Here is a 24,296-nt window from a genome sequence, read left to right as displayed (position 1 = left end):
GGATAAGCGGTGCGACTAACACTCTGACTTTAACGCTGGGGGAACAAGGCCAAAGCTGGATGCTATTCTTGAACAGGCTGGCGGCGGTCTTTGAGCTCATTGGCAAGATGGAAAAGACACTGTAGAAGTTGGAAGCTCGGCTTGGCGGGAATTGATCACAAATTCGTCTGTTTGGAGTCGCCATTGAGGAACCAGAGACTTAAGGCTGACGGAAAATTACTGGGATCTGCCTGTTCTTTTCAATAAAATTGTTGATTCTATAATCTGGCCTTGACACAGCGGTTTGGCTGATTGCTGTAGTCACAATCTTCCTGGTGGAATGTAAACAAGGTGACTCTGCCCCGGAATAACCGTTCCCCCTCCAGATCATCCGCAGACCTGTTTTCAGAACTGACCGAGCCGTCTGATAACACCAAGGACATTGGCTGAGTCAGCTCTGAGCGGGTTCATGGACTCACCGCCACACATACATTTGCTGATAACCACACCTCCCTCATTCTCTACGCCTTCCTGGCTATAAGTCTTGTGAAGTTGATGTAAATTTGTCATGTGCTTTCTGTGCTGAGGTGTTTTTTGGCACTTTCTCACTGTGTGCATACACAGTGTGAAGATGCCTTTTTTTCCCTCCTCCCCCACCCCCAACGTCACCCTTTCTCTGCTTTGTTCCGGTTTCGGGTCGCTGCTCGTTGTGGTCGACCGGCCGGCAGCTGAGCGGATTTACTGTACTTGTATTGCTGCTTAGTTGTCCTGAATTGCCCCTCGGGGACGAATAAAGTTTCTCTGAATCTGAATCTGAATCTGAATAAAGTTGAAATACATTTCGACTTTTTTCTCGGAATTGTATTTCAACATTAATCTCGAAATTTCGACTTTTTGATGTTGAAATACAATTTCGAGAAAAAAGTCGAAATGTCAAGAAAAAAGTCGAAATGTCGAGAAAAAAGTCGAAATATCGAGAAAAAGTCGAAATTTCGAGATTAATGTTGAAATACAATTTCGAGAAAAATGAAATTTGGTGAATAAAGTCGAAATTTGGTGAATACAGTCGAAATTTCGAGAATAAAGTTGAAATACATTTCGACTTTTTTCTCGGAATTGTATTTCAACATTAATCTCGAAATTTCGACTTTTTGATGTTGAAATACAATTTCGAGAAAAAAGTCGAAATGTCACTTTTTTTCTCGAAGTGCATAATGAAAAAAAAATCTTCCTCCTCTAAAATATTATTTCTATTTTTCTATCTCCTGCCTGGCCCTAATACTCTTCCGTAAGATACTGATTGAATTCACAATGAAAATTAAAGAAAGAGGGTTTATTGTGTAAGAATTTGGATTTGTGGATGTGGAATTTTGCAAGGATAATCAACAAATTAATAAATAAACCTTTGTCCTTCCTCTCCTCCTTACGGAGGAGTATTAGGGCCAAGCAAGAGAAAAAGAAATTGAGAGTGGAAGATTTTTTTTATTGTGCACTTCGAGAAAAAAGACGAAATGTCGTGAATAAAGTCGAAATTTCGCATTTTTCTCAACATTTCGACTTTTTTCTCGACATTTCGACTTTTTTCTCGAAATTGTATTTCAACATTAATCTCGACTTTTAGACTTTTTTCTCGACATTTCAAATTTTTTCTCAACATTTCGACTTTTTCCTCGACATTTCTACTTTATTCTCAACATTTCGACTTTTTTCTTGAAATTCTGGTTCAACATTAATCTCGACTTTTCGACTTTTTTCTCGACATTTCGACTTTTTTCTCAAATTGTATAATGAAAAAAAAAATCCTCCTCCTCTAAAATATAATTTTTATTTTTATCCTGCCTGGCCCTAATACTCTTCCGTAAGATACTGATTGAATTCACAATGAAAAGTAAAAAAAAAGAGAGGTTTTTGTGTAAGAATTTGGATTTGTGGATGTGGAATTTTGCAAGCATAATCAACAAATTAATAAATAAACCTTTGTCCTTCCTCTCCTCCCCTCATTCCCCCACCAGCCTCTCCTCTCCTCTCCCCCCCTTCAGTCTCTCCTCCGCCCCGCTGACTCCTCCTCCTCATCGGCTGTGGATGATAGAAAAAGGGCCAGCAACAATGTGACAGACACAGACCGCAGCTCTCACCAGCAGCGGTGCATGTGCAGCAGCAGCCGGGGGCCGGAGCCGGAGCCGGGGCAGGGAGACCCAGGAGCCGGGCTGAGACCCAGGAGCCAGGCTGAGCCTTAGGGGCCGTGGAGAGCCACCCAGGGGCCGCAGGAACCGGGCGGACCGCAGCGGAATGAGGCCAGCATCCACCCCGGACCCGCGCACGCTTTAGGTAGGGCTTTGTTTCTGGATTTACACTCGGATCTGCGCGGAGCGGCTTTGTCTCCGCGCACAGCGGCCGCGGCGGAGGAGAGGAAGGATGTGCAGCCGAGCCGTTCACGGGTCTTTTTGTGTCCGGTGTCCGCGTTTCTCTCCCGGAGCAGAGAGAGTATTTATCCCGGTGTTGACACACGCTCGTCAGCTGGGACTGACGCGCCTGGCCTGGACACTTCACAACTTACTGTAGGAGAAGGTCTCCTTCATCTCCTGCTTTTGCACAAAAAAGGGGGAACCTGAGCCGAGAGAGGAGTTTTAAATATTTATTTCATTTAAAGAGACCTAATTCTATCATTTTAGTCATTTTTACTCATTTTACTTTAATTATTTACTGTTTTTTGTGGCTAAACACCGGGTGTGAGGTTCCCTTTGGTGGATGGCGGTGACACAAATTTGAAGGCAAATGTAAAACAAAGGCTTATTTATTTATGTATTTATTTCGTTTGTGATCGGGGCGCCTCCAAAAAACGTTTCCTAGGGGGGGCCAGATGGGGCCACTTAAATTCTTGGGGTGGACACCAAATCTAAAAGCCATCATTACAGGATTTTATTATACTGTTGTAGTATACAGGCTCAGAAATACTTAAAGAAACGACTACTGATATGCATTTGAAACGCATAACTGACGATAGAATCTGTGACCGGCAAGTGTTTTTTAATTATTATTATTTATTTTTTATTGAGGCAAGTGGGGTGGCCAGCAAATTTGTAGGGGGGGCCGTGGCCACCCCTGGTCCCCCCCCTGGTGGCGCCACTGGTGTGAGGTTCCCTGTGGTGGATGGCGGTGACACAAATATGAAAGCAAATGTAAAACAAAGGCTTATATATTTATGTATTTATTTCGTTTGTGACTGGGGAGCCTCCAAAAACGTTTCATAGTGGGGGCCAGATTGGGCCACTTAAATTCTTGGGGTGGACACCAAATCTAAAAGCCATCATTACAGGATTTTATGATACTGTTGTAGTAGAGAGGCTCAGAAATACTTACGCCTACTGATAAGCATTTGAAACACATAACTGACGATAGAATCTCTGTGACCGGCAAGTGTTTTTTTAAATTATTTTTTAATTTTTTTATTGAGGACAGAAAATTTGTAGGGGGGGCCTTGGCCACCCCTGGCCCCCCCCTGGTGACGCCACTGGTGTGAGGTTCCCTGTGGTGGATGGCGGTGACACAAATTTGAAGGCAAACGTAAAACAAAGGCTTATTTATTTATTTATTTATGTATTTATTTGGTGTGTGAACCACATGGCTCGGCGGGGGGTGCAGGTTATGTGAGTGTGTGTTTTAGGTATTTAGGTGCAGGTTTCTGCTTCTATCTCACCGCCCTGAGCCCGGGAGTTACTCGGATGTCACGGAGACACATCACCTTGCAGAACCGCTGGCGATGAGGCTGCGACTGGTTCCGAGCAGGATGAAGAGCGTGCTGCTCGCACACGGCCGGCGCTCTCCCCGGTCCTCGGGCTTCAAAGGCACCAGCCCCCTCTTTGCATTTCCTCCCTCTGCTGCACGAACCAGCGCGGCGTGGAGAATTCAAAGCCTCTCTCTCCGGGTTGTGGTGACATTGCATCAGTGAGACTGTTCTGATGTTTGTTTGCGTGCAGCTTTGCTGGAGAGTTGTTGTTGTCGTCGAGGCCGCTGAGAGGTTACGACAAGGACGGGAGTTTAGATCTAAACTCCACGGTGCCTTCAGGCTGAGGAGACGTAGGTTTTTAGAAATCCAAGGCTCATGTAATCCACCTTTTCCTTTCGCTGGGACACGTTCTGATTAGGGCTGGGGATCCATTCAAATATCAAGAATCGATTCCGATTCTTAAGATTCAGAATCGATTATCAAGATTTGATTCGATCTGATATTGATTTGGGTTAGTGTTAATGAAACTGTTTTTTCAGCTGTTGCATGAATTATATGACTGTAGTTCTGCAACATATTAATACTAGTATTATATTGAGATTCAACAGCAAGTATTGCAGCTAATGATGCTGTAAGGACCAATCAGCTCCCAGAATGCTGATAGAACTGCTTTCAGAAACATCGTGGGTCAGAATTACCAAACAGATCCAGGGAGGAAACGGAGACGGATGAAATCGGTTTTATTTTTTCCCACATTCCGTTTAAATTTTTTCCATTTTTGGTCTATTTTGGTTTTTAATTTTTGAGAACTTGGTTTTTAGCATTTTATGCAAATGTAACTCCAATACATTATATAAAGTAATGAAATATAGACAATTTATGCAATTATAACTGAAAACTTTAATGTTTTCATACCTTTAAACATATTTAAAGGCAAAAACATGGCACCAGTTATTCTCCTGTCCAACAAAACATTCCTTTTTTGGGCATAAACAAAAAAATACCAAAAGTTGTAATGATGAAAAAAAATCGATCTTTAGACATACGAATCGATTTTTAGGAATTAATATTCGATTTTAATATCGATTTAGAATCGGAAAATCGATTTTTTTCAACACAGGCCTAATCAAAATTACAACTAAAGGAAGTAACTAAAGCATGCAGCCAACAGTCCTGGGGAGCCGCCACCTAATTTACTTTACATTCATTCTCATCAAATCTGTCCCAATCCTCGTTTCACGCGTCGCTACCAGAACCACATCCAAACTGCTGCCGAGCTGAAGCGAGGACTGGCAGAGCTACGCCGGGACCCGTAGCCGCTCGGCCCGCGGCTACCGGGGTCAGACCCGTCATGAACTGCGTTTCCATGCATCAATAACCCTTTTAAAACCCGAATATTGGCAATAACCCAAATCTGCACGGCCATGTAAACACCAATAACCCCTTTGAATAACCAGAACCCTGGGTTACTCCTTTTATAACCCGAATATTGGGTCATGTAAACGCCAAACGGAATATCCCCATCAAACGGAACATGAATTTGTTTTCTGCACATGCTCTGTTCACAAGGAATCCTGGTCTTTTCAGTCCAGGAAGTTCTTCTAAACACGGAGAAACAAGACCAGGAGGAGACTAATCACTTCATAAATGTAATGAAGGATATGAACATTTTGGCATTTGTAGACGGTAGAAAGATTTAAAATCGGAGAATCGATCTTTTCAACACAGGCCTAGTTCTGATCCACAGACCGGCCGCTAGAAACGCATCACGGGTCTCCAAATGGACACCTGACAGTTGCACATGTGCGTCTCCATTTTTAGGGAAACGGTTGTGACTCCCTTAAACATTGCGTTGATGCTTTTACACCCGACTATCCCGTTACCGCTGCAGGCTGGTCGTGGCCATGTCTCTGTCTCTGCAGCCGGAGGCTTGTTGTGTAAAAACGTGGAGGAGAGCCAGGTACGCCGGCACATCCCACTTTGAGTCGAAATGTCGAGAAAAAAGTCGAAATATCGAGAAAAAAGTCGAAATGTCGAGATTAATGTTGAAATACAATTTCGAGAAAAATGAAATTTTGTGAATAAAGTCGAAATTTTGTGAATTAAGTCGAAATTTCGTGAATAAAGTTGAAATTTCGAGAATAAAGTTGAAATACATTTCGACTTTTTTCTCGGAATTGTATTTCAACATAAATCTCGAAATTTCGACCTTTTGATGTTGAAATACAATTTCGAGAAAAAAGTCGAAATGTCACTTTTTCTCGAAGTGCATAATGAAAAAAAAATCTTCCTCTAAAATATTATTTTTATTTTTCTCCTGCCTGGCCCTAATACTCTTCCGTAAGATACTGATTGAATTCACAATGAAAAGTAAAAAAGGAGGGTTTTTTGTGTAAGAATTTGGATTTGTGGATGTGGAATTTTGCAAGGATCAACAAATCATGTAATCCACCTTTTCCTTTCGCTGGGACACGTTCTGATCCACAGACGCGGCTGCGTCCGCTACAAATGCATCACGGGTTTTCAAATGGACACCTGACAGTTGCACATGTGCGTCTCCATTTTGAGGGAAACGGTTATGACTCCCTTAAAAATTGCGTTGATGCTTTTACACCCGACTATCCAGTTACCGCTGCAGGCTGGTCGCCGTGTCTTTGTCTCTGCAGCTGGAGGCTTGTTGTGTAAAAACGTGCAGGAGAGCCGCTCCAGGTACGGCCGGCACATCCCACTTTCATCCCCAGACGCAGCAGCAGAAGCTGTTTTTATATGAAGCCAATCGATATTAAGTTAAATCCACAAACTGAGTTTTGTTGGGCAGACTTGCAGCACAAGGTTCCTCCCAGATAAAACACTGTTTGTTTGCAAGGTCGTGCATTAAACAGACAAAACAGCAGCTCCACCCGAAGCTCCCGACCAAAACAAACGAACAGAAGCGTCTTAAAGCATCTAAAAGCGTGTGCGTGAGGCCCGGACGTCGGCAGGCGCTCGTCTGCTCTCAGACCGGTGCTGGCTGAGTTGCTCACTTATCAGTTCATCTGCGCCCTCACAACTTGTGTAGTAGTTGTGAGGTTGATAAACACGGCCGTGCCGTCAGCTGAGAGGACGCGGATCGGCCCACGAGGCTTCTTTCTGCAGAACAAGTGTGAGTCAGTAGCTTAACCGGGTTTATGATTTATGAAGCTGCAACATAAACGTGAAGAGAAACTGGTCCAAGAGACGACAATATAATAATCAGAGCTGCGTTGATGATGCGTTAAATGATGCAGTTTTTGTTTTAATACAATATTAATGCATGTTCTCTGTGGTTTGGAGAAACGAGAAGCGAAGCTTTAGGTCACATGACCCACTGGTGACGGAAATCACCCACCGCATGTCAGTCAGACTTAGGGTCAGACACCTGTGGCCCGTTTGTTTTGTTCCGATTCAGGGGCTAAATCGATACAGTTGTTCCGTTTCTCGTTTGTGGAGTTTGTGTTCACAAGGCAAACGTCTGTACCGTTTCAAAGCTGATAACAAATGCCATGCACGAACCAGCTGCTCTCTGATTGGTCAAATGAACGCGGAAGAAGTTTCCTCTTCCGCCTACGGCGTAGGCTCTGCGTTGGTGTAACGCGGAACCATAAATCAGGCTTTACACATTCATTTATGTGCGAGCGGAGCTCAGCGGAGGCGAGATGGCGCCTGCCGCAGCCGGGTTTGCGCTGCACGAACCCTGCCCGAATTGAACATTTTTTAATTTCACCGTGCCGCGCTGGGACGACATCTCGGCACGTCCAATAGGAGAGAAGGTGGTGGAGGCTGCACCGACTCCTCTCCTTGCGCCGCTGTCGCACGAATGGAGTTGTGTCGGTTGCTGTGTCGATTATATTCTCACTACAAATAAAAAAAATGAACCGTTTCAGGCTCTCCTAGGATCTCGGATCGCTTGTTTTGTGCCGTTTCAGAGAGCGATTGCTGTGTTCACATATACCAAATGTTCTGATCTTTAGGGGGAAACGCTCCCTGTTCCGGAACAACTGCTCCAAACGGGACAGAGGTGAAAGCACCCTTAGCTTTAGCTACCAGCTTCAACCAGTAGACGCACAACGGTGGACTTGAGGATGAAATCAAACCTCACCGTCGTGTTTAACCAACGCTGGTTGGTACAAACCGCTGGTCACAGAGTGACGACGGCTCGCCATCAGCTCGCCGTCGGCTGGACCGAACCCTTCCGACCCTAAAGGTCCCAGATCTGGGCCTTCAATCGGCTCAAACACGGAAGTAAACAATGACTGTGTTTCCATGCATCAATAACCCTTTTAAAACCCGGATATTGGCAATAACCTGAATTTGCACGGCCATGTAAACACCAATAACCCCTTTGAATAACCCGAATTTGCTCATATTCAGGTTTTTAAAAACCCCAATATGACCCCTGGGTTCCTCCTTTTAAAACCTGAATATTGGGTCATGTAAATGCCTAACGGAATATCCCCATCAAACGGAACATGAATTTGTTTTCTGCACATGCTCTGTTCACAAGGAATCCTGGTCTTTTGAGTCCAGGAAGTTCTTATAAACACGGAGAAACACAAGACCAGGAGGAGACTAATCACTTCATAAATGTAATGAAGGATATGAACATTTCTGCATTTGTAGACGGTAGAAAGTACCGGGATAGAAGATTTACAAGAAGGTGAGCGAAGCAGCATTTGTTTTGGATTTGGATACAGGAAGAAGAAGCGGAAATGACGGGAATTGCGTCATGACGTTCTCCGTGCGTCGCTAGTTTGATCGGGATATCCCGAATGATTAATCACCATGTATACAGGGATAACACTGTTTGGTCACGCATGCAAATGGAATATTCCGAATGTTTCAGTAACCGGAATATTAGCAATAACCTGAATTTTGACTGCATGTAAACGTAGTCCATGATTATAGTGACGTAGCACAACAGATTCAACAAAATAACCTGGGCTATAAGTCTGCATAAACCTTCCTAAGGACCGGTTCAGACAAAAGTCCCAAATCAGACTTTTTTGGGGGTCAAATAACCAGGTCAGGCTCCTTCAGGGGTATTTGAACACTCAAATCTGGCCCAGATCAGATTTTTGTTTAAATCAGATCTGTTCACTTCCATATTTGGCCCTGAATCAGACCCAGGTTTGTTTTTTCTCAATGTGGTCAGTGTGAACAACCGGATTTGATGCGACTTTTACATCTACGTTGATATTTGTCTCTGTTTATTCCTGCCATAGTTCCAGTCTGTTGCCTTTGCTCTCTGTGTTATTGTTATTCTGCACATGCAGGTCAGTTTTAAGCTGCAAACAGTTCACACTGGAATCTGATGTACTGTAGGTCACATTTTAAAAGTTAACGTGAACAGCCAAACACAAAAATGGGATCTGCGGAAAATATCCGGATTGAGCGTTAAGACTTGCAGCGTGAACGGGACCTAAAATGTGCCAAACACAACTCGGATCATAACTGAATGAAATACAACATATCAAACTTATACAGGGGGGCCGCCGTTTCCAGCCCGTGAAGTACACGCCGGTTTTTCTGTGTTGTTGAGATTTCAACACACATGATTCTGCTGTTTGTTTTCAAAATTGAGATGCAAATATGTATATTATATTGCAAATAAATATATTTCAGTAGGAAATACGGGGATACATGAATGGATTGATGTTTTTGTGTAAAGCCTGATTTATGGTTCTGCGTTAAATTGACGCGGAAGGAAGGAAGGAAGGAAGGGAGGGGGGGGGGAAGGAAGGGAGGGAGGGAGGGAGGGGAAAAAAGAAGGAAGGAAGGAAGGAAGGAAGAACGAATTAAATGAGCCTGAAAGATAAATTCCCGTTGATGACGTTTTTGTGTAACAAACATGGCGGATCTGAGAGCGAGATAGATTTATAGTTAAAAAGATGGAGTTGAATTGGTATTTTTTTTTATCGTTATCGGGATAAATGCCAGAAATTATCGTGATACATTTTTGTAGTCCATACCGCCCATCCCTAATGGATAGATGGATAATACATGGATGAATAGATGGACGGATGGTGTCTGGTTGAATTTTCAAAAAGATGCCAAAAACAGTTGTATTCGACTGTTCTGAACAATAAAACCTGTAGTTTTTCGCCTGAGGAAATGCAGATGTGCTAACGGAGCCAGAATGGCCGACCCTTACCTGGACCTTCTGAACTAAAACCTTCCCCGTAGCAGAGGAGGTTCCTGCAGACGGAACGTCCACATGTTGATTTGGTCGTAGGTGAGCTTTGCTTTCTTGCTGTGGGCCATTTATTCCTTGCCAGGAACACAGATGCTGTGATCTTTTCAAAATCTCATGAGAGTTCCCTTTAATATGACAACAGAGGTATCCAGTTAAGCCTTGTGGTCCCAGAGATGTACTTGTAGTAAGAGTATGCAAATTCAAGAAAAATAGGCTCTGGGTTCGTAGTTAATCAATCATGTTAGAAACAAACATGGTTGGAAACCAAAAACGCTCCGTATGAACCCATGTAAGATGTGAAGGAGTACGTTGCATTGTGACGTAGCTGCAGAAATCACCGTGACGACCCGACCCCGACATGTGCAACAGACATAAAGACTTTTGAAAACATTTTGTCAGTCGAGATGATGAATTCTGCAGTTCTGTCCGTCCATTTCTCTGCTTTTATTGGGGGAATTTCTCAGAGTTTTCTTCCTCTTCCTCTCCGACTTGACGAGCTCTCGACGGCTCCTTAAACTCCAAGTTTTGCTCCTGATATTTGGAGCATCATTCGTTGCCACTTCTGTGCATCTTAATGAGTGTCAGCTCTTTTCCCTGCTCAGATTTTCCAGCTTAAAACAGCAACAACTTGCCAACGTGACGCTAATGTTTGACATCCGCGTCCAACGGCTCACGAGCCGTCGCCGCCGGGATCAGACGGTGCTGAGGCGTAAACGCTCACTCGTACTGGTGTTTTAAAACATCACATTAAGACAGAAACATCTGTCAAAATTACATCATCTGTCTTTAAAGACACTGGTTGTTTATGTTTTTTTGGGGGGGTTCTTGTTTTTTACTATTAAGCAGTTTGTGCTTTTTTATTGTACGAAAAGTGATTTATAAATAAAGCTTGATTTGATCATGTGGTGAAAAAGTAGTGCTGGGGGTAAACGATTATCTTTAAAACGATTAATCCGGTGATTATTTTATCGATTAGTCGACTAATCTAAGGAGTAATTGGACGATTATTCGATTATAACAATTATTTTTCTGTTCGATTTAATAAAAACCATAATGTATCAAATATAAAAAATCCTTAATAATATAGTTTATTAAACAACAGTTTTGCACAGCAAAATAAAATTATACAAAATAAAAAAGCCAGCCTGTTTATTCTTACAGTCCAACAAATCTCTCCTGTAAAAATTACAAAAGATTTGAAATATGCATCGCAAGTTGTCCAACTGTGTTAAAAATAACATATTTGGATAAAACAGGGCACTGTTTCACACTAACTTACATATTTTTATCACATAAAAAGTCTAATCACGGAAGGAACCTTTCTATGGCGGATGGAACTAAAAAAAAAACAGTTGTTTTCGGTAGGAATCATTTTCCGGTGGCACTTAAGCTCGTCCTACCGGTAAAAAAAAAGTTTTTCATGCCGGTAAACGGAGTTATGACCAGAAAACATCAAATGTGGGAGCTGATGCAGGCCATAATTTGATCATGTGACATTTGTTTTTACAATTATTATTTTTTTTTTTATATTTTGTAATTATTATTGTCCCGCCCCCGAGAGAGAAGGGGGCGGGGCCTCCTCTTTAGATCCAACATGCCGGTGTGCTGGTCTGGTATCCAAATGGCGTTTGGGACCAAATTTAAAGTATTCACATACTTTTGATGACGTAGGGATGTTTTTTGGGGGCTTTTTGCAGGACTTTGTTGGGAACGCTGTGATGATGTCAAGTTCTACATTCTGCAAACTGTTTGTTGTGGTGACCCATGCGTCCATGGCGACGCATCGATGGCAAAGTATGACATCGACTATATTTTTAAGTCGGTGCGTCGACATCATCGATGCGTAGCTGCAGGCCTGTGGAAAAGACATTATTGTTGATTATATTCAGCATAAAATCTATGGAGCTAGAACAGTCTCAAAATTCGCAAATGCACACACCGTTTCACAAATGCACAGGACAAGTTTCACAAATGCACAGAACAATTCATATGTGCGTAGGACAAGATATACAAATGTATTTTTGACGCACACACATATATAACCTGATTTACAAACGTTTTTTTGTCTGTGAGCGGCGCTGGATTTGCGTGTGACTCTTGTCCTACGCACGTGTGAATTGTTCTGTGCATTTGTGAAACGGTGTGTGCATTTGCGAATTATGAGACTGTTCTGGCTCCATAAAAATCCAAATGAACACAAAAGGGATGAAAAAAGAAGCATTGCTGATGTTGTTTTTTAGCTTTCAGGGTGTGAGAGTGACCTCACGGGAAAGGGAAAGGAGAATTTCAGCATCCGTGTATCGTTTGCGTGATGTCGGAGGTTACAGGACCTCGGTGTTGGACTCAGATGTGCAGCGTTTTAAATATCGCACCATTGGAGCTTTGAAGCTGCTCCAAACAGTCACAGTTGGTTTGAGGGGAAAGATGCAGAATCACATCAGAAACTGGTTCTAAAAAGGAAAAGTAGCAGCGCAGATCCATCTGTTACCTGTAAAGTTGATGCAGGAGACTCGTCAGGAAGCAGCAGGACGGCGTTGATCACACGGTTCTCTGTGTGGCGCCGTGTCCTTGGCCGTCACCCCGAGGAGCGTTTTCGTCCTCCGCCAGCTCACAGAGACGCCTCTGGTTAGTGAGGCCGGGCTCCAATCTAGGGATGGGCGGTATGGACTAAAAAATGTATCACAATAATGTCTGGCATTTATCCCGATAACGATAAAAATTACAATAAAAAATACTAATTCAACTCCATCTTTTTAACTATAAATCTATCACCACATTCAGTCTTTTAGTGGAGCACATTAATGAAAAATCGTTCACTTTGTGGTACAAGCGCCAAATTTGGTACACAAGTGCTTTTGGACCTACTATCTCATAAAAGTACGTTGCCCACTTGAACAAACAAAGTGGCCACCATTTTTCAAGATGGCCACCATTCGAAGTGGTTTGAAACAGCGTTTGAACTATATTTTGATTGAATAGTCCTATTCTGATGGTTTATACATTGAAATATGTGTTTTTGCACATGAGAAATACAACTCTGCATTTAGAAAATCAAAATTATTGAATATTATGATGATACAATGCGAATTAAATGAAAAAAACACTCACAAACAAATACATTAGTTTCACTTTCAAGCTTTTGGACCTGTAAGCTACTTGTACGGGAGGCCACGTAGAGGCTGTCTTTGTCTCCCCCATTTTTTATTTTTTTGTATAGGCTATTCTTTTTTTTTTTTTTTTTTTTTTAATTTTTAGATAACGGTATAAAAACACAGAAAAGGTGTCGAAGCATAGGCTGCATGTTTTACAATCCAGAACTTGAATCAACATAACTTAAAAAATAATAATACAAATATCCAACTCAAACATTCAACTTAAACTTGGTTGTTCTATTTTCTTAGCCCTCACATGCACAGGCACACAACTGTGTGCACTTCAGGCCGAAGCGATAGCATTTGCATCGTCCTTGGCATTCAGTCTTGCAGCCAATTGCTCACAAGTCTGAGCAATGGGTGGAAGGGTTGTCCAGAGAACTTGCCAGATCTGACCATCTTTTTGCCAGCCCCAGTTGGCAGGACTTTCAGTTTGCATTTTGCACACTGTTGCTTGGCCCCATATGCAGGCAGCTTGGAAAGCAGACCGTTTCACATGCTGAACGAGGGATGCGCTTGTTGCTGGAATGGCATCATAAGACCTTTGCTTCCGAGCAAACAAGTCCAGTCTTGCCTCATCAACCTTGCATGTAGTACTTTGCTTGTCATACATGGTGATGACAAACTTCTCAAGGATGTTGAGGTCTGCATCTTCTATGATAGGTGGGTATTGGCTGAGCTTTTTGAAGACAGGACTAACTGCAGGGCAAACCTCCCATGCTTGCCATGCACTTTTCTTGCTTTTACCACGGAAACCTGACACAACATCGCAGCCAGTGAAGGCATGGAAGAACAGCATGCCACTGGATTTCTCTGGGCCAAGATTCACCACCATATCATGAATTGGCAACCACCTAATGGACTGACCCTGGCCAAATTCTATCCAGATCTTTTCCAAGCCTGCATCCTGAAGAGTCGCAAAAACATTGACTGCAACCACAAGAATATCTGTGTCGCATGCCTTATTCAACACAGACTTTATCTGTTGCTTGGCTGCCACAATGCTACCTCCATCATCCAATCTGGATGTGTCTAACCTGATGGGCAACAGGTTGATTGCCTGAAATAGAGGTATGTTTTTGGCTATCATGGAATAGCCGTCAGAACTACACTCATAACGGGTAGGGGGAGACTTCAACGCTGATTTTGTATCTGTCTGACAGAGGCAACACTTGCTCCAGTCAGTTTTAGTAGCACAACTCAATGGATTATCGGCAGACATCTTATACAGTTGAAGGTCGAGGGATTATCCTTTTACCACCCAAACATACAAAATATCATAGCACATTGGAATATGGGATGCAACTAGGTTCAAGTATCTGGTGCCCTACACCTACCCCGATCGTTCATCCAGTGCCATAAATCCTGTGCGATCTGTACACCATCCAGGTAACTAAAGCCCCGTTACCCTTGGCTCGGCTATCCCGCGCTGGCACATCCTGTCAATTCAGGTGCGGCTATCTAACTACAATACTACAACTAACTAAACTTCTAGTTGAATCTAGAGTAGATAGCATTTGGGACACTAAAGTAAACTACAACTACAGTTAGTACACTACAAGCTGACACTGAACCCCATGCTGAGTTTCACAGCAGTGATGTCACCAGTGTGCCCTGGTTGTGCTTTGACATCACTCTTATAAAAAATTACTAACCAATAAATGTTGACCACAGAATTTTAATGAATTATCATTTATATTGCTAAATTAGTACTTTTATTTCAGTAAAGAACGCTTGTGTTGCTGTATGTGTGTGTGTGTGTGTGTGTGTGTGTGTGTGTGTGTGTGTGTGTGTGTGGGTGTGTGTGGTGAGTAACAGTCAAAAGTTTGGACACATTTTCACAAATGATTCACACAAAAAACAAATCCCTCAGAATTCTGCAGATTTTCACTTAAGATCATTGCAGAAAACTGAAGAAAAAACGCGAAAACGCTACTTTTTAGTCATTTAATAGCCATTATCTTGAAAATTGGTGGCCATATTGGAATTCAATTGACACCATCGAGTTATTCCAGTCATAATACATTCATTTTGATGCTTGGATCATTAACATTCTTCTGTTAATTCAAGTTCTACCTCGAAAACCTTTTTTTGGCGTTTGACGAGGCGGCCATCTTGAAAACTGGCGGCCCTCTTGGATTTTCAGCTGGGCAACGTACTTTTATTAGAAGGTATGTCCTGGACATCATTTGTACCAAATTTGGTGCTTGTACCATGAAGTGAACGATTCGGCTCAAAAATGGACTTAAGCAGCCCCACTATTTGGAGCCCCCAAAACACTGCTCTAAAAGAATACTAAATACTACTAAACTACACCAATTAAACTGAATTAATAAAAACCAATTAAATTAGTACACCTGTACTGCAAAACTGTAATGACTCAAATGAAACAAGTTTGAAATGTAAGAACAGATTCAACATTTATTCAAACTGTATGGCTTAAACAGTGGGATAACAGTGAACCAGCGAAAGTACCTTGTCCTTCAAGTTTTCTTAGCTTATAAAATCACAAAGTAGAAAAAAATACAACCTGATAAATAAAGAAACAGGACAAATAAATAAAAGTTCACTTAAAATAAAATCCTATCAGTGATGACTCTTCTAATATAAATAAAATGTGCAAATTAACCTGTGGTTGGAACATGCCACAAATTAGATACTATTGCAATTTTTTTTTTGTAATAGTCAAACGTTATATCAAAATGTAACAACCATTTTAGTGATGCACCGATTGTTCGGTAACCGAAATTGTTCGGCCGAAAATGGCAAAAAAACACTTTCGGTGTTCGGTGGAATAAGTGGGGAAAAAAAACGAACAATTAATAACGGCGTTGTAATATAAGGAAATAGACTGGCCGCTCCGTCCCGTAACGTTGCGCACTACATAAATCGTTGGCCAACCAAAAACTAACCCCATAAGAATTTAACCTAACATTCACCAGGAGGTGGAACCAAAACAACATAATGCTGGGAAATTCAAAAATTTTCATTTTTTTATGTTCAATAAATATTTTCTACCTTGTAATTTTGTAAAAAGATTTTTTTCTTTGAAAAGCATGCCTAAATCAAATTTATTTGATTTATGCAATGGTGAAAAAATTGGCAAAATAAATGAAAAACTGCTGAAGAACCATGTTCGGTATTGTTCGTGTTCGGCCAAGTGTTTATTATTATTTTCGGTTTCAGTTTCGGCCACAAATTTTCATTTCGGTGCATCACTAAACCATTTCCTTATGTTTTTGCAGACTCTGCATATAATAGATGATGTTTGCTCCTCGTCACTCTTTTTAAATCCAAACCAGTTCCAGAGCTGGAGCCTCGTTTAACAACGAGCTCCTCGCTCTCAGATCTGTCTTCCGCCATGTTTGTTACACAAAAACGTCATCAACGGGAATTTATCGTTTTTACCACGAGATGACAAATTCTTACCGTGGGGAATTTTTTTGACGGTATATCATGAACGGTAAAATATCACCCATTCCTACTCCAATCACAGCCTTTTCAGCATCTAAACTTACCGGTTCCATCAACGATGTCGAAGAAAACTCGCCGTCGTAGCTGAGGTGGATTTCTGTGGATTTCTGTCTGGTGAAGCAGAAGTTTTGGGGCTAAAAACATCCGTTTTCCTCCCTGAAACACAGTTTTGGTTCGATGATCGACGGCAGCAGTGAGACCCGGCGTTTGTTTGGGTTTTTCTGGCTGTACGGTGGCGGTCCGCTCAGTTCATGGTGAAAATAATTAGAGTAGAACTCTGTTGCTGAAAAGTGCAGGACGCATTCAGCATCCGTCAGATTAATGGCAAGGCCGTCACGCCGTCCATCAGCAGCAACGGCGGGAGTTTAATCCGTCTGGGTTTATTAAAATCTTCTCAGTCGGTGTCAGATTGTAAATATCAGTTTGATGGATGTGGTTATGGAAAGGAAACGGTTGTTCTTTAACTTCCCGAGGAAGTGGAATCAAAGGTCAAAAGTTCCCTCCGTTAAAGTAAAATGAATAACCGTCCCACGAGGGACTTTAGGTTTCCCTTTTAGGTTTTTTTATCAAACGTTGTTGCGTCAAATCATGTTCATCAGAGATAAGATCAATCATCACTATTTTTGGGCCAATATTGATAAAATTAACACCTCTCATCTAGGGCTGGGCGATATATCGAGATTTTAATATATATCGATATATTTTCAAACGCGATATGGTATGAGACAATATCGTTTATATCGATAAAGCTTATTTTTTTATTTTTATTTTTTTTAATGATTTTGATATAGCTTATTTTGTGACAAATTGACTTGAATGTTTTATTTGAGATTTGCACAAATGTTTTGTTATTTGCACAACTGTCAACCTCAGTGGAAAAGTCTGCCTGTTACTGTCTACATTGTATTAATTGCACAGTGTATTTTAATTTAATTGTTATGCAGGAAAGGGATATTTGTTTTATTTTATTCAAGAAGCATTTTTATTCTATATATGCACGCAGTTTATTTTTATTTCATTTGTTTTATACATTTTGATATTGTGCAGACCTCTGTTAATAAAGGAACCTGTGTGACATTTGGCACGAGGCTTTGTATTAAAACTGACTGTTTTTTTAAGGGTTTGCCTCAGAAAAAAATGAAGCTAACAGAGATGCTAACAGAGATGCTATGCTATAACGCTTTGGGGGAAACCCCAATTATGGCACAAAAAAAGTATCGATATATATCGAGTATCGCCATTCAGCTAGAAAATATCGAGATATGACTTTTGGTCCATATTTCCCAGCCCTACTCTCATCATAGAAACATGAATAAATTCAGACCTTTTTGAGTTTCTGTTGTAGACATTGGATGTGATTGCAGTCCACTCGGGTCAGCGTGAACGCGGAAACTGCAGCCTGGTTGCATCAAAATTTCCCCTTTTCCACCAAACCAGTTCCAGGGCTGGTTCTGGTTCTGGTTCTGGGACAGTGCTGAGTTTGGAACCGGGCTTTCTGTTTCCACGGACAAAGAACTGGCTCCGTTTCCAAGGTAGCACCAACTCTTTGCTGGTCTAGAGCAGGGGTCGGCAACCCAAAATGTTGAAAGAGCCGTATTGGACCAAAAACACAAAAAACTAATATTTCTGGAGCCGCAAAAAATGAAAAGTCTTGTATAAACCTTAGAATGAAGGCAAATGGCGAAATGACGAAATGTCGAGAAAAAAGACGAAATTTGTCGAGAAAAAAGTCGAAATGTCGAGGAAAAAGTCGAAATGTCGAGAAAAATGTCGAGATTAATGTTGAAGTACAATCTTGAGAAAAAAGTCAAAATGTCGAGGAAAAAACTCGAAATGTTGAGAAAAAAGTCAAAATGTCGAGATTAAAAAGGAAAGGAAAAAGGAAGAAAGAGAAAAAAGGAAGGAAAAAAAGAAAAAAAAAGAAAAAAAAGGTCAAACATTTTTGAAAAAGCTCCAGGAGCCACTAGGGCGGCGCTAAAGAGCCGCATGCGGCTCTAGAGCCGCGGGTTGCCGACCCCTGCTCTAGAGGAAAGAACTGCTTACGTCAGCGGAGGGGGTTGGAGTTATTCAGACCAACGGCAACAGCAAGACTGGGAGACGGAGACATTTTCAAATAAGAATGAATCTGGATGCAGCAAAGCATCATGGGAGGAGGAGGAGACAACCTGTCTTTTAGAGACGTGTCCACGGAGGAGCTACGTGGACCAAGTCCTATTAGAGCAGATACCTGGTTGTTGCTGCAACTTTCACACAAACGCAGCGACGTAACTGACGTTTGCAGCGACGTAACAACGTGTCTCCTCTTAACACCCGAGCTGTGGGAAAACAAACCGGTTCTCAGCTGGTTCCCAAGTTGAACGAGTCGTGAACCAGAACCAGCACTGGAGCCAATTTTGTGGAAAAGTGGTAAATGAGGCCTCGGCACAACTGTTGGGGGGTTAGGGTTAGGGGTTGGGGGTCGTCTGTGGCGTCGGGGCTCCGGGATCTCACTTCCACCTGACTACGGGGCGTCTTACGGGCGCCGGAACAGAAAGGCGTCCTCGGAGAGCCCGGTAGGAGACGGAAGATACTACGTAACCCAACCACCAGCGCCGTGTCGTCATTGACTACGTTTACATGCAGTCAAAATTCGGGTTATTGCTAATATTCCGGTTACTGAAACATTCAGAATATTCCGTTTACATGGTAATTAATCATTCAGGATATCCCGATCAAACCAGCGACGCGCGGAGAACATCATGATGCAATTACCGTCATTTCCGCTTCTTCTTCCTGTATCCAAATTCAAAACAAATGCTGCTTCGCGCAACTTTTCTCTCATCTTCTTGTAAATCTGTCTATCCCGGTACTTTCTACCGTCTACAAATGCAGAAATGTTCATATCCTTCATTACATTTATGAAGTGATTAGTCTCCTCCTGGTCTTGGTTTCTCCGTGTTTATAAGAACTTCCTGGACTCAAAAGACCAGGATTCCTTGCGAAAAGAACAGAAAACAGATTCCTGTTCCTTTTGATGGAGAAATCCTGTTAGGCGTTTTCATGAACGAATATTCGGGTTTTTAAAAACCGGAATATGAGCAAATTCCGGTTATTCAAAGGGGTTATTGGTGTTTACATGGCCGCCCAAATTGGGGTTATTGCCAATATTCTGGTTTTAAAAGGTTTATTGATGCATGTAAACGCAGTCATTGTGGCTGCAGAACCTCTGAGCGGTCTGAGGAAGGTCAGTGAGGCCACTGGTGAGTGCCGGGCGATCGTGGAGACCTGACGTCTGCAGAGTGATGGACACATTTGTCCAGTTATCGCCGGGCTCATCTGTCACGTGCCTCTCGGGCGATGGCGGCCCGGAGCTCGTCTTTGATCATCAAAGCCGCTCATCTCGCCTCAGATCAACGTTTCTGATGAACACAGATTGCTCCACATTTCTTTTCACACTCGCTGTCGTCTCCACGCCAGGAAGCCCGAAATAACACGGCGTAAAGAGGCCTTTCGTCTTCCAAGTCCATCTGCTGTTGGGAGCCCAGCAGGTTGTGTGAGATGTGATTGTTTTTGTGTTAAAGTAAAAGCATCAAAGCAGCGAAACATTAAAGCTGCAGCTGAAACAGATTCAGGTGAAACCTCCATTTATCTGAGTGGTTTCATCATCATCAGGACCGTTGTGACTCTCTGGCTGCACACGCCGGTCCGTCTCCGTGTCTGATGATGCTCGCGTAATTGTAGTTTTGGCCGCGGTTCCAGTTTCGCTCCAGACGCCGCGTGCACAGACTGAGGTGTAATTTCAGATGCGTCTCCGACCGACGACGCCAGCAGTTATTGGAGCTCGGCCCTCGGAGGCGGGAGGTGGCGGCCCCTCGCCCCCGCCGGACGTCCGAGGTAACGGGCTTTACTTCCCCGTAGGGATGGGCGATATTTTACCGTTCACGATAAACCGTGAAAAAAATTCCCCACGGTAAGAATTTGTAGCTCACGGTAAAAACGATAAATTCCCTTTTGGTGACGTTTTTGTGTAAAACTGATTTATGGTTCTGTGTTGAAGGAAGGAAGGAAGGAAGGAAGGAAGGAAGGAAGGAAGGAAGGAAGGAAGGAAGGAAGGAAGGAAGGAAGGAAGGAAGGAAGGAAGGAAGGAAGGAAGGAAGGAAGGAAGGAAGGAAGGAAGGAAGGAAGGAAGGAAGGAAGGAAGGAAGGAAGGAAGGAAGGAAGGAAGGAAGGAAGGAAGGAAGGACATTAGCCTGGAAGGAAGGAAATGGGAAGGAAGGAAGGAAGGAAGGAAGGAAGGAAGGAAAGACATGGGAAGGAAGGAAGGAAGGAAATAAATTAGCCTGGAAGGAAGACAGGAAGGAAGGAAGGAAATAAATAAATTAGCCTGGAAGGAAGGAAGGAAGGAAGGAAGGAAGGAAGGAAGGAAGGAAGGAAGGAAGGAAGGAAGGAAGGAAGGAAGGAAGGAAGGAAGGAAGGAAGGAAGGAAGGAAGGAAGGAAGGAAGGAAGGAAGGAAGGAAGGAAGGAAGGAAGGAAGGAAGGAAGGAAAGAAAGAAAGAAGATAAATTCCCGTTGATGACGTTTTTGTATTGTTTTTTTTTTTTTATCGTTATCGGGATAAATTCCAGAAATGATCGTGATACATTTTTTACTCCCTACCGCCCATCCCTACTCCCCCGGCGCTGTGAACTTCCTGGGAGGAGGTTTCGTCCGTGGGATTCTCGGCTGCCGTTTTTATGTTTGTGTGCAGTTAAAAAGACTCAGCCGACGTCTGAGCAGCTTATTGTGGCGCAGCGTTCGCTGTAAGTCTGTGATACGCTGCTAATCTGTGTGGCAGCGAGCGCCCCGAGTTCACAGAGATTATTAGGGAGTTAAGCTCTCTGAAAATGGCTGTAGAGCTGCAGATTAGTGGCTTTGTTCTTAGTTTGGCCATTTAAACTTCTCCTACTTGATAAAGGCAACAGCCTGAGTGGGAAACGAAAGACTCCCATCGATGAGCCTCTTCTGGAAAACCAAAATATCACCACGAGAAACCTGTAACGGAAAAAACGTTAAACCTTTTCACAATTTTTTTTTTTTAAGACTCAACAATAGTCCAGTTTAGCCTAAAAGTCGCAATTTCGCAGTTGGCCCTTGGTCAGCCTTCTGATTGGTCCCTGACTGACCAATCCGAATAATCATCCTCCGTTGCTACATACGGGTCAGAATATCCGGTCGGACAAAACAGCCGTCTCTCTCGTTCACATCAGTGGAAAAAGCCTAGTTTTTACTTGACTTTGTTTTAAACTTTGTTTTAAGTAAAAGGAACACTTGTTGTGTCGTGAGTAGGGCTGGGCGATTTTGGACAAAAATAAAATCCCAATTTTTTTTTTTTTTTTTTTTTTTCCTGTAAACCCGATTTTCGATTTCGATTTTTTTTGGTAAAACTACAAAAGACAATTTATTCTGAAAGAAAAATAAACAAATTTCCCTATTGGGAATGAAGTGCAACTGAAAGATACTGTAAATCCTCCTTCAGTTTAGTAAAGTGACAACATTAACAATCTTCTTGACCAAACAAAGTAAAAAATTGATTTTCCGATTTTCCTTTTTTTAACATCGTCTTGATTAATAAATCCGATTTTAGATTTAAAATCGATTAATCGCACAGCCCTAGTTGTGAGGGTGCAGCGTATCTTTATGCCCAAACTGGCAGAAATCGGATCCGTACTTCCAAAACAAAGTCGGCTCGCCAGGAGGCTACAACCCATAGCTACGACCGGGAAAGCTTTTATTTATTTATCTTAAAATGTGGTTTGCTCGGGGCTGGTAAAAGAGAGAATTACAGGAATACCTTTCATCCCCAAAACCAACGGTAAATTATGAACAATGTCTGCTTTGGATAAAGCTATGTGGACGCCACACCTTCCACCGCTTTAGCTATCAGCTAAAGTCATCAAAAGATCTTGTTTTTGCTGAAAACTTCGTTTTTTTTAAACTCACTACACGATAAAGTGTAGTGTAGTTTTTATTCACATCTAGTTGCTTTTGATTTTCTTTGGTACAACAATTCAAAATAAAGTGATGTAAAACCCTGTTTTTACAATGAAAGTGGACGGGAGAAATAGCAACGGCCTAGCAACGGGGGCGGGGCTTGACAAAGGGTCAATTGTGGGTCTCCGGCACCGTTGGATGTGACGTGGTTGGTCATGTGACTGATCACTAGGAATGGGTGATATTTTACCGTTCACGATAAACCGTCAAAAAAATTCCCCACGATAAGAATTTGTCATCTCGCGGTAAAAACGATAAATTCCCATTGATGACGTTTTTGTGTAAAGCTGATTTATGGTTCTGCGTTAAATCGACGCAGACCTGCGGCGTAGGTTACGCGGCGACGCGCAGCGTACGGTGCGTGTCGCGGCGTACCCTACGCCGTAGGCTCTGCGTCGATTTAACACAGAACCATAAATCAGGCTTAACAAACATGGCGGATCTGAGAGCGAGGAGCTCGTTGTTAAACGAGGCTCCAGCTCCGTTATCTGGAACTGGTTTGGATTTAAAAAGAGAGACGAGGAGCAAACATCATCTATTATATGCAGAGTCTGCAAAAAAACAGTGAGTGCAAAGGATGGCAAAACAAGTAATTTATTATATATTTTACATTATATATTATTATATATAACATATTATTATCATAACAGCTGCTGCTGAGGTCTCCACCAGAGAGGTGTAAGAATTGGTGTAGTTTAGTAGCATTCAGTATCTTTTAGAGCAGTGTTTTGGCTCCAAAGACTGAATGTGGTGATAGATTTATAGTTACAAAGGTGGAGTTGAATTGGTATTTTTTTATCGTCATTTTTATCGTTATTGGGATAAATGCCAGAAATTATCGTGATACATTTTTTAGTCCATACCGCCCATCCCTACTGATCACACGCAGCCTTCGTATGCGTTGGTAGCAGCAGTCCCGATGATTGTCCACGTTTCTTCCGTTTTTTTCTTCTTTGGTTTCTTGTCTTGCAGGACGAGAGTTCATTCGTCAGGTGTTTTACCTTGTCGCAGTTTCAGAATTGTCGCTATTGTTTTGTGGAGGAGTGGAATAGAATGCCACCTGTTTGCTTTCCGTAACTCTGAGTTTCAGTTCTGTTTCCTACTGAACATCAACGTGTTGAACCTCCACCGGAGGCCGAGCTGCGACTCCTGAACGAGGGAGGTTTGACACGGCCGTCACGTCTGAGCGGCTCCTCTCCGTCCTCGGCGGGCGTCAGCCTCCCGGCTGTATTTATGAGCCACGTCGGGAGGCGAGGAGCTGCGTTTCCTTCACGGGACCTTGCTGTTGGCAGCCCTGCATTCACCAGAGCCCCGTGAAAGTTCTCCATCCAAAACCGCCAGGCGGGTGATGAGGTCACGGCGACTCTTCTCTCTGTTCCACACAAAGACCTCAGTCTCCATGTGTCACTTCCTCCCTCGGACTGAGACTCGGTTGTCTCGGTGTTTGTGACCCGTCTGCATGCGGTTTCGTCTGTTCCTCATCTGAATGAGTTGGCGGGGGGGACGGACATCCTGATGTGTCTGGTAGAACCGGCCGGCCAGCGACCTCTTCCAGGTGTCGTCTCGGTGTTGCGGTGACTCGCTTCCTCCAGCAGAACAAAGACTGGTTTCGAGCTGCATTTCAGTTTGGTTTTGAGACGAAGAAGCAGAAGTTTTGTGGCTAAAAAATCAGTTTTCCTCCACAAAGGCCAGTTTTGGTTTGATGATCAACGGGACCAGTGAGACCCGGCGTTTGTTTGGGTT

General features: G+C 42.7%; 1 protein-coding gene across 1 annotated transcript in view; it reads left to right on the top strand.

The window, feature by feature from the left end:
- The first annotated feature begins 2,097 nt into the window (after window positions 1-2,097).
- The window catches only part of st6gal2a (ST6 beta-galactosamide alpha-2,6-sialyltranferase 2a), a 95,815-nt gene continuing 73,616 nt past the window's right edge, over window positions 2,098-24,296 (top strand). Inside the window, exon 1 of the mRNA XM_061724626.1 lies at window positions 2,098-2,307. The gene's annotated coding sequence lies outside the window, so the exon portion shown is untranslated. The remainder of the gene's footprint in view (window positions 2,308-24,296) is intronic.

This window comes from Cololabis saira, chromosome 6 (assembly GCF_033807715.1).
Source record: "Cololabis saira isolate AMF1-May2022 chromosome 6, fColSai1.1, whole genome shotgun sequence".
NCBI lineage: Eukaryota > Metazoa > Chordata > Actinopteri > Beloniformes > Belonidae > Cololabis > Cololabis saira.
Note: the sequence above shows the minus strand (reverse complement) of the source record. Positions and strands in the feature narration are given on the sequence as shown.